We start from the raw sequence: 9,866 nt of genomic DNA, 5'->3' as shown, positions 1-9,866 counted from the left end.
CTCGTGCGCCACAACTACTGAGCCTGCGCTCTAGAGCCCACGAGCCACAACTACTGAGCCCACATGCCACAACTACTGAAGCCCACACCCCTAGAGGCCGTGCTCCGCAAGAAGAGAAGCCACTGCAATGAGAAGCCCATGCACTGCCACGAAGAGTGGCCCCTGCTCGCCGCAACTAGAGAAAGCCCGTGCGCAGCAACAAAGACCCAACGCAGCCAAAAATAAATAAATAAATAAATAGATTTTAAAAAAGAAAGAAAGAAAATAAATTGCCAAGCAACAGATGAAAAGAACCTAGTCTTGGACATGAGGTAATTTTCTAATCATCAATCCTCTTTGTAAATGTAGGATGTTAATGTTGGACCTAAAGTTTGTAAGATCAGGATTTTTCAATATTAATGAGGTTTTTTTCTTCCAGTTTTATTGAGATATAAGTGACATACAGCACTTATACAGTTAAGCTTAAGATACATAGCATAATGATTTGATTACTTACATGGTGAAGTGATTATCACAATATGTTTAGTAAACATCTCATATAGATACAAAATTAAAGAAATAGAAAAAAAGTTTTTCCATGTGATGAGAACTCGTAGGCTTTACTCTCTTAACAACTTTCATCTATAACACACAGCAGTGCTCATTATATTGATCATATGGTACCTTACATCCCTAGTGCTTATTTATCTTATAACTGGAAGTTTGTACCTTTTGACCGTCTTCCACCAATCCCTCCTCCCCTCACCCCTGGCCACTGGTAACCACAAATCTGATCTGTCAGATCAGGACTTTTATCCTTTGTGCCATATTTTAGGCTAAAAATTATCATTCTCATAATGCAGAATGGAGGTTATTTACCTTTAGAGTCACAAAAAGTAAAAACAAAAGCTAGAATTCTCAGTACTTACTGTGCACAGTGTTTGAAGTGTCTTACATGTATTAATTTCTTGTTCACAATCTTCTGCTGGCTTCCCATCCCACTCAGAGTAAAATACAGAATCTTCACCATGCTATGATGTCCAGCGTGAGCTGGCACCGGATACTGCTCTCCCTACTACCGCATGGCCTCCCCTTATTCCTTGAACACAGTTGGTGCTCTTCTGCCTCAGGGCCTTTGAACTTGCTATTCTCACTAGCTGGGTTATGCTTTTCCCCACTGAACTGCGTGGTGCTCTCCCTCACCTCCTGCAGGTCAAACTTTCCATGTCTCCCTCCTTATGTAACGTGGGTGTGTGCACCGTACACCCACCATCACTCTCCTCCCCTTCAACCCTTTTTCCCTGCTTTATTTATTTATTTTTCTTAGCATGTATCACCCTCTGATAAATTATTTATTGTCTGTCTGCCCCCAGTGGATTACAGACTCCATTAAACCTGGGGCTTTGTTTTATTCACAGAAACATGTTCTCAGAACAATGCCTGACGCATAGTAATGTTCACTAAGTATTTATTGAATGAATGCATAAATTTAGTCCATATAAAAAGCCATTAGAGAAACATACCCATGTATCTTTGGGGGCTGAAATATATGTTTCCATAGTGGCCAAGACCCTCTGGTTTATCTGGATCTAGTTAACCTGGGCCAAGATGTCCAAGATGCAGAGCAGTGCGGGAAAATCTGCCCTCCTGGTTCATTCCAGCCTACAGCAGGGACAGCTAGAGGAGGTGGCCTACAGCCCTCTTGAGGCTGGGATGACTGCTCTTTTCCTGAGAAGAATGAGATTAGGTGAAGGTCCCACTGAGGGCTGGCAGCATCTGCTGGAAATAAACTTGGAAGAAGTGACATAGCTGGATAAAGTGGGGAATCATAAGAATGTTATGGAATGTTCGAGGTTCCCAAATGAATGTGTTCTCAGGGGAGATCTGGACAATACACAGATGGACTGAGATTCTAAGTGGCAAACATCCCACTGAGCAGTACTCTGGAGGAGGAGGACTGGGCCCTGAAAGCCGTCGAATGTATTTTGAAGAATTTCACTCAGACCTGAGACGATCTCTTCAATTATTCTTCAGGTTGCTGTTCAAAGGAATCTGGGTTTTCTCCAAAGGAAGCCAGGTGACCAGGTTTCTAACCAGGCAACTAACCATACTTCAGAAGCTGGACTCTGTGTCTTATGCCTCCACCCTAAAACTGCAACAGAACTGAGCTTCCATATGTCGTAGAACAAAGTAGGGAGCTTATCTGCTGAAGAAACAGCATGGTTGAAATAATGAGACTGAGAAGGAAGCTGTGTCTCATCTTACCAGCTGCTTACTTCCTGAAAAGCTGTACAAGAAAATAACATGTTCATGATCGGAATGTTTAAATCAGCTAGGTGATCCTGCTGATTAAAAGATTCCTATGGGAAATATTTTGGTAAAGTAAATAATCCTTAGTTTATAGATTCAAAAATGAAACACATTTCTAAACTTCCCGTTTTCACACAGCCAAGTCTCTCTTTACGTCAGCCTGTTTCACCTCTGAAAGCCACCTTGCTGAATTTCAGTATCAGTTATGCCAAATAACCATCTCTTGGCTGTGAAAGGATTTTCCTGCAGCCTCTCAAAGACAAGGACAGATGGCGTTCCATTGGGGGTAGTCCCAGCTCTTTGTTTTAGCAAATATTGACACTTCTGTAGGAAACAGATCCAGATACTGTTTCTTCCTAACTCATTCTGGCAGTCCTGAAGGTTTGGAGATATGTAGTGCAACGGAATTGGGAAAGTGCACTTACCACTGAATTAAGAAAGACATACATCAGGGTGAGTCATGTTCATGGTTAATTGATGCTTGTAAGAGTCACAAAGTAGTAAATAACACACTGTGATCACAAAGCACTTTCAAACAGAAATGAGACAGAAAGGGAGAAAGGAGACCACTGAAGGAAAATGCACTCCAAAAAAATTCCAATTACGGCATGAAACTCTTTTTTTTAAGATCCTTTCCAATCTAGATGTTAGTAACAGCAAGGTTATGATAGTTTTATTCAGAAAATTAGGGAATATTTACTGTAACTCAAAATTAGGACATACTGATGAAAAGGACTGAAAGTCATCATACATGGTCCTTTCTGGAGAGTAATTGGGTGACTATATCTAACTCCTCCAAAAGTTTATATTCTTTCACTCAAAAATTTTGGGGAATCTATGCTATATAAATAATCAGATATGTGCCCAAAATTATGTCTAAAAGAAGTTTATTGTAAAGTTGTTTATAATAGTGAAAATATATGACAACAACCTAAACATTTATCAGTAGTAAACTCTTTAACTAAATCAAGGCACATCTGTGTTCTGGGATATTTTGCAGCTTATAAAGATGACAATGTGGAACTATATTTGCTTATAGTGGTTTTTAAAAAGCAGTTACAAAAACAATTTGTTACAAAAACAAATTATTTTTATAAAAATTGTTATATAACTTACATATGGTATTATATAAATTATAAAAATTATTTTTATAAAAATAATATAAATACAGGTATGTATACTACATTAGAAAAGTAGTTATCTTGGGTGGGGAAATTCTAGGTGATTTCAAGTTCCTATTTCCTTTCTCTCTTATCTGTTGGTGTTCTTTTACAAGGAGCACATATTACTTCTATCATCAGGAGGAAAACTGAAAATTATTTCAAGTTTGTAGGAAGGAAGTCACAGATAAGTCTTTATCAACTTCTCTTACAAAAGCCTGATGCAGTGTTTTGCTGGGGCCTCCCAGCAGGTGAGAGGTGGGGGACAGGACAAGAGTCAGTGCAGATGGAGCCTTGAAGGTAAGACACGAGGACGAGGCCCAGGGTTCAGGTGGTTTCCAAGACGAGCCACCCACCATCTGCCCTTTCCTGAACAGGCCTCCTGAGTGCTAATGTTGTAACTCCTGTTTCAGCGACGCTCCTTCCCCTATCCTGCCTCTGAGGTTGCCGTGAACATGACAGTACCCAGAGTATCCCAGTCTTTACGCAGGGACAAAAATCGTTCTTCTATAATAACAAGAACAAAACAAAAAGAGAAGGAAAATTGTAAAATATGTGTATTAGATTCCTAGAAATGCCATAACAAATTACCACACAAAAACTTGGTGGCTTAAAACAACAGAAATGTGTTGTCTCACAGGTCCAGGGACCAGAAAGTCTGAAATCAAACTGCGGGCAGGGCCGTGCTGCCTCTGAAGGCTCAAGGAGAGAATCCTTCCTGGCTTCTTCCAGCTTCTGGTGGCTTGTTCCGCATTAACTCCAATCTCTGCCTATCTTCGCATCACCTCCTTCTCTATAGGTGTGTGTGTCCTTGTCTGTCTCTTGAAAGGACACTCGCACTGGATTCAGGGCTCATCCTAATTCAGTATGATGTCACCTCAATCCTTACCTTAGTTACATCTGCAAAGACCCTATTTCCAAAAAAGGTCACAGTCTGAGGTTTGGTGTGGTGACATGAAATCGGGGGGGGGTCTATCCAACCTACTACAATATCATAGACAGCATTTGGTCAGCAAGCAGAAACTATGACTAGTATATACCTTTTTAAAAGGTGGGCGAAGGCAGGCAGAGGTTGGCAGGGGCTCAGAAGCAGATCTGGATGGTCCAGGAAGCCCTGACTTCTGTTCTTGTTTCAGTAGTTTGGCAATCAGAAAGCTGCTGCTGAGTTGAGATCAGATAGAGATTCCAGAATTCAGGAAGATAAAACTAGGAATTAGAGAAAACCAGCAGGGACAAAGAAACAGTTAGGCAGGAATTGGTTAATGAGGTGAATTAGTAAAGAGAACATTATAGCTGCTATCAAAAATACAAATATGCTTAAGGGAGATGATTAAGCAAATGAAAGAGTTCAGGTGCTAAACTAAACCTCCTTTAGATAATTTTTCAAAACCGTCAACATTATTAAATAATGATCAGGGTCACTGGCCTCAAAACGAGTTTCTTATAGCAAAGGAGCAATAAATACATCAGTCCTCTGTAAACTGCGCTTATATGAATTCTCAATGGTGGTTGCTTGGGTTTTCTACATTGTGAATGATCAGTGACTTACCCCACAACCCAACTGAGGTGCTGCTTCCCTATCATCAAATAGTGTAAAGTTGGAGAGTGAAGATCAATGGGAGTGTTAGACTTTCCAAATGTCATCAGACAGGGGCATGTGCAAGAAAAGTAAGGAAGATGCATCACAAATATGCAAACTTCTCAGAGACAGATGCCTTTCAGATTCTTCTTCTAGTTGGAGATGGTTAAGAGTGGAGTGTATCGTCTTTTGCTTTCTTTTCTAAAGTTGTGTGGTGGTGCTTTAGGTCTGATAGCCTCATAGTTAGGTGAGAACACAGACCTGGTAGTAATTTTTTTTTTTCAGGTTTTAAAACTTTTTATTTGCATATTTAAAAAAATTGTGCATTCCAATAATTAAAATCATTTGAACAACGACAACAAATGGCACTCTAATTAAACTGCATTTTGCAGCCCGCAGGACACCGTGGACCAGCTTGCTCTTTACTCTAGATTTCACTGTCGTCCCACCCAGCCTCCTCCTTCACCAACATGCAAGTTCTTTTCCTTCCCTGCCAGCCAGACAGGCGGGTGGACGGGAGAGGCAGGCGCGGCCTTGGTTGTCAGTAGTTCTCCATTCTTTGGTGTGAAAAGGGGCGGCACAGTCATTTAAACTTGATCCAACCTCTTTGCATCTTACAAAGTTAAACAGCTAAAAGAAATAAAATAAGGAGGCAATGCTTGTGGAATGTACAGTGCGTATTGGCAGTGCACGCCTCATTTACGACTCACCTGCTTGCTTCTCCGGTTCAGTCGTTTCTTTTGAAGGCAGTGGATTTTTCTCCTGCGTTTCTGTTTTCTTCAACTTCGACTTACTGAATTTCTCAATCTCACCCATGTCGGGTTTGTCAGACACGGTTGCGGAGGAAGCAGAGAGAGTTGTGAGCGAGCGAAAGTCCGGTCTGCGCGGTGGTCACCGCCGAGTGCCCAAATTTGGTAGCGATCTAACATAAGTCATCAGTGGTCACCAAGACTTTCAGGGACACTCAAGGTGAGAAGGGAACTTAGAAACCTGTCCAGTTCAAGTTCTGACTGTGCAGGCGAGAGGCGCAGCGTCCAGAGATGTAGGTGCCCTTCCCAAAATGACTTGCTTGGGTCAAGCTGGGATTAGACTGTGGAATCCCAAGCTCTCGCCACGTATGTACCATCGGCTTTAACCATTCTCATCAGGCATCATTTCTGTTTTCTTTTTAATTTAGTTTTATTGAAGTATAGTTGATTTACAATGTTGTGTTAATTTCTGCTATACGGCAAAGTGATTCATACATATATATGCATTCTTTTTCATATTCTTTTCCATGATGGTTTGTCACGGGATATTGAATGTAGTTCCCTGTGCTATACAGTAGGACCTTGTTGTTTATCCATTCTATGTATAATATTGATAGTTTGCATCTGCTAACCCCAAACCCCCTCCCCCTTGGCAACCGAAAGTCTGTTCTCTATGTCGGTGAGTCTGTTTCTGTTTCGTAGATAAGTTCATTTGTGTCATATTTTAGGTTCCACATATAAGAAATATCATATAATATTTGTCTTTCTCTGTCTGACTTACTTCACTTAGTTTGATAATCTCTAGGTCCATCCATGTTGTTTCAGTCAGCATTTCTTAAACACTCAGACTGTCAGTGTGAAGTGCTGCTCTACTGTGAACAAGCCATTCTAGTTTTGCATTTGTGTGCTAATTGCCTATGAGTGGCTAAAATAATATTTTTAGTCAAAAAGAGCTATATACCCAGTAGTGCTGAATAAATGGTTTCTGAATGAATAGAATGCAAAATAAGACCAAGGGACAGATGTGCCAAAGACAGGTATCCACCCTTTCCCTTTGGTCTTGAGAGGACAGTTAGGCCCACCTTCCAAGCCTCCATTGCACTTAGGCGAGGCCACATGGCCAAGTTCTGGCCAATGGCATGTGAGTGGAAGTCATGGGGGCCACTTCTGGGTTTGGCCCATAAAATCCTCCTCTGCTTGCTCTTTACTCTCTTTCTCCATATGCCAGCTGAATGGAGAGGATGCTGAGGACCCAGAGGAGGACAGAGCCACATAAGAAGAGGGCCTGTGTCCTCAAATGACCCCAAAGAGCACAGACTCCCCTTATCCTAAACCCTCTTCTGGACTGTGAAATAAGATAGTAAACTTTCATTGGGTTAAGCCACTGAGTCCGGGAGTTGTTTATTATAGTGGTTCGCCACACTGACTAGGTTTGTGGTTAAACGGAACAGGCCCACGATAGCTTAGGGGTCCAGCATTCTGGATGTGATAGACAGGACGAGGGTTGACAATGGCAGTTCCCCTTTGCTCCCAAATGTCTCTACTGCAAACTTGTTGTAGATTTCTCATTCCCTGCCGACCGGCCTCACTCCAATGTCCCCTAGACCTCTCTTCCTAATTTCCTTTCTGTCCCTGCAATCCCCCTACACACACACACACACACACACACACACACACACAGCAACTGCAAACTTTGGAACCTGGATGTAAGAATTCACACCACAGAGACTAGGTGGGGGGCAGCAAAGCTGTTTAGCTTGTGAGTTCCCTGGCACAGGCCTGGCCTTAAACATACTTCTCACATGAGGAGTCTTTTGCCCCCAGATCAGTGGCATGCATTTCACCCTGTGCACATCCTGCTTCCCTAATAAGACTGTGAGCTCTTGTCTTACATGTCTTTGCTTCCCAACGACTGTCACCAAATGGGTGCCTGCTTTGTCACTGATGGTAATTGAGGCTGACATGGATCAATAGGAGCCAGAACTGTGCAGGGATCACCAAAGAGCCAAACCACACAGGGTGCTCTAAATCCAGAGATGGTTATTTTTGTGTAAAAGATCAAGAAGGTGGAGCATCGTACAGAGAGACAAAACCAATACTTCATTTCCCTTGAAACTCTGCAGAGAAGATATACTGTGAGCAGATTTTACACTTTCAAAAGCTGTGGGAAGAATGCAGTGATTGAGGAAGGGCATTCTCTCCTGCAGGAACAGGAGGTTGAGTCATGAATAAACAAGCCAGACAGCACAGAGGAGGTGTGAACTGCAGTGGAAAGTGGAGATATTGTGCATTTGACTTCTGACTCTGCCATTTACCACCGGCATGTCTGTGGGCACAGGGTATCATGACCCTGAACCTCAGTGTCCTTATCTAGACAATACAAAATGGAGGTAATACGTACTTCATAGAGTTGCTGTGAGTAGTAAATGAGATTGTGCCTGGAAAGGTCCCAGCACAGAGCAGGGTTCAGTACATCGCAGCTCCTCCAATGAATGCCATGTGTGAACACACAGATGGTGATCATCACCATCCCAAAGTCCAGAGCAACTTTCAGAAGATTATAGACTAATAAGAGAATGAGGATAAACTCTTCCTCTTCATGAAGTATCAGTTGATTCATCATCACCAAGACTGGTAGATATTAGATTGCAAATGAGGCCATTCATGAACCTATTTTGCAGAAACCTTTGGCAAAATGTCTCAACAGTTGCAGAGTCATTTAAATTCTAGTGACTATGCCTGTTTTGAAGTGACTATGCCTGCTTAATTCTTCCTCCTAGATAATATGACTTATATCTTAATTTATGTCTTAGATTTTTAATATGCTATTAATCCCGGAATTTTTTTTTTGCTTAACCCTGGAATTTCTACCACGAACTTAAATTTCTTGTAGCTAATATTAGCAGAAACTTTCTCAAAGAAGGATGCCAATGTTCGCACCTGTTTTCTTTCTTGCTTATTTTGGATAGATAAAAGAAATTGCCATGGGAGAAGATATTGATACTTCTGCTTACCTCACACCAGCAGACAGTACCAATGTTTTAGTGATATCTTTCATGCCAAGTTACAATCTTATATTTATAGGGGTAAGCCAGATTATTGCATGAAGGGCCCAGAATGTACTACTGTAATGTTTTCACATTTATAAATTATTCATGGAGAATATCACTAACCATACTGCACAACTGCAGTTGCATTTTTAGTTTTTCCTTCCACGTGTCTGATGTCCACTTCTGACACAGGTTGTGTTAGTTAACTAGGCTGTGTAACAAATTAACTCCACAACTTAGTGGCTTGAAACATTTATTATCTTAGAGTCATTTCTGGGTCAGGAATCCATGTGCAGCTTAGATACATCCTTTGGCTTGGGTCATTCACAAGGCTGCGATCAAGGAGTTGGCTAGGGCTACCATCATCTCAAACCTCAACCAGGGAAGGATCTGCTTTAAGCTCACTCAAATGGCGGTGGCAGGCCTCAGGTTCTCACTGGCTGTTGGCTGAAGACACCAGTGCCTTGCCACATGAGCTTCTAGATAGGGATCCTCACAACATGGCAGCCCTCTCCAAGAGGGAGAGAGCAAGAGATGGAGAGAGAAGGTAGTGCTATGGTCTGAATGCTTTTATCCCCCCCAAAATTCATGTGTTGACACCTAACCTCCAAGGTGATGGTATTACAGGGTGGGGCCTTTGGAAGGTGATTAGGTGATGAGTACAGAGCCATCATGAATGGGATAAGTGCCCTTAAGAAAGCAGCTGAGAAAGCTCCCTTGCCCCCTCTGCTCTGTGAGGATACAATCAGAAGCCAGCAGTCTACAACCCAGACAAGGGCTCTCACCAGAACCTAACCATGCTGGCACCCTGACCTTGGACTTCCAGCCTTCAGAACTATAAGCAATAAATTTCTGCTGTTTATAAGCCACCCAGTTCTATGGTATTTTGTTATAGCAGCCCAACTAGGATAGTAAGCAAGACAGAAGACACTGAGTCTTTTTGTAACCTAATCTTGGAAATGACATCCCATCATTTTTGCCATATTCTATTTGTTAGAAGCAAGTCACCAGGTTCAGCCCACACTTGAGGAAAGGGGAG

General features: G+C 42.0%; 1 pseudogene; it reads right to left on the bottom strand.

Annotated features, from left to right (window-relative positions):
- Nucleotides 1-5,727: 5,727 nt before the first annotated feature.
- LOC102983959 (thymosin beta-4-like) lies at nt 5,728-6,874 on the bottom strand (annotated as a pseudogene).
- Nucleotides 6,875-9,866: the final 2,992 nt, after the last annotated feature.

The sequence above is a fragment of the Physeter macrocephalus genome, chromosome 5, assembly GCF_002837175.3.
Source record: "Physeter macrocephalus isolate SW-GA chromosome 5, ASM283717v5, whole genome shotgun sequence".
In the NCBI taxonomy this organism is placed as follows: domain Eukaryota; kingdom Metazoa; phylum Chordata; class Mammalia; order Artiodactyla; family Physeteridae; genus Physeter; species Physeter macrocephalus.
Note: the sequence above shows the minus strand (reverse complement) of the source record. Positions and strands in the feature narration are given on the sequence as shown.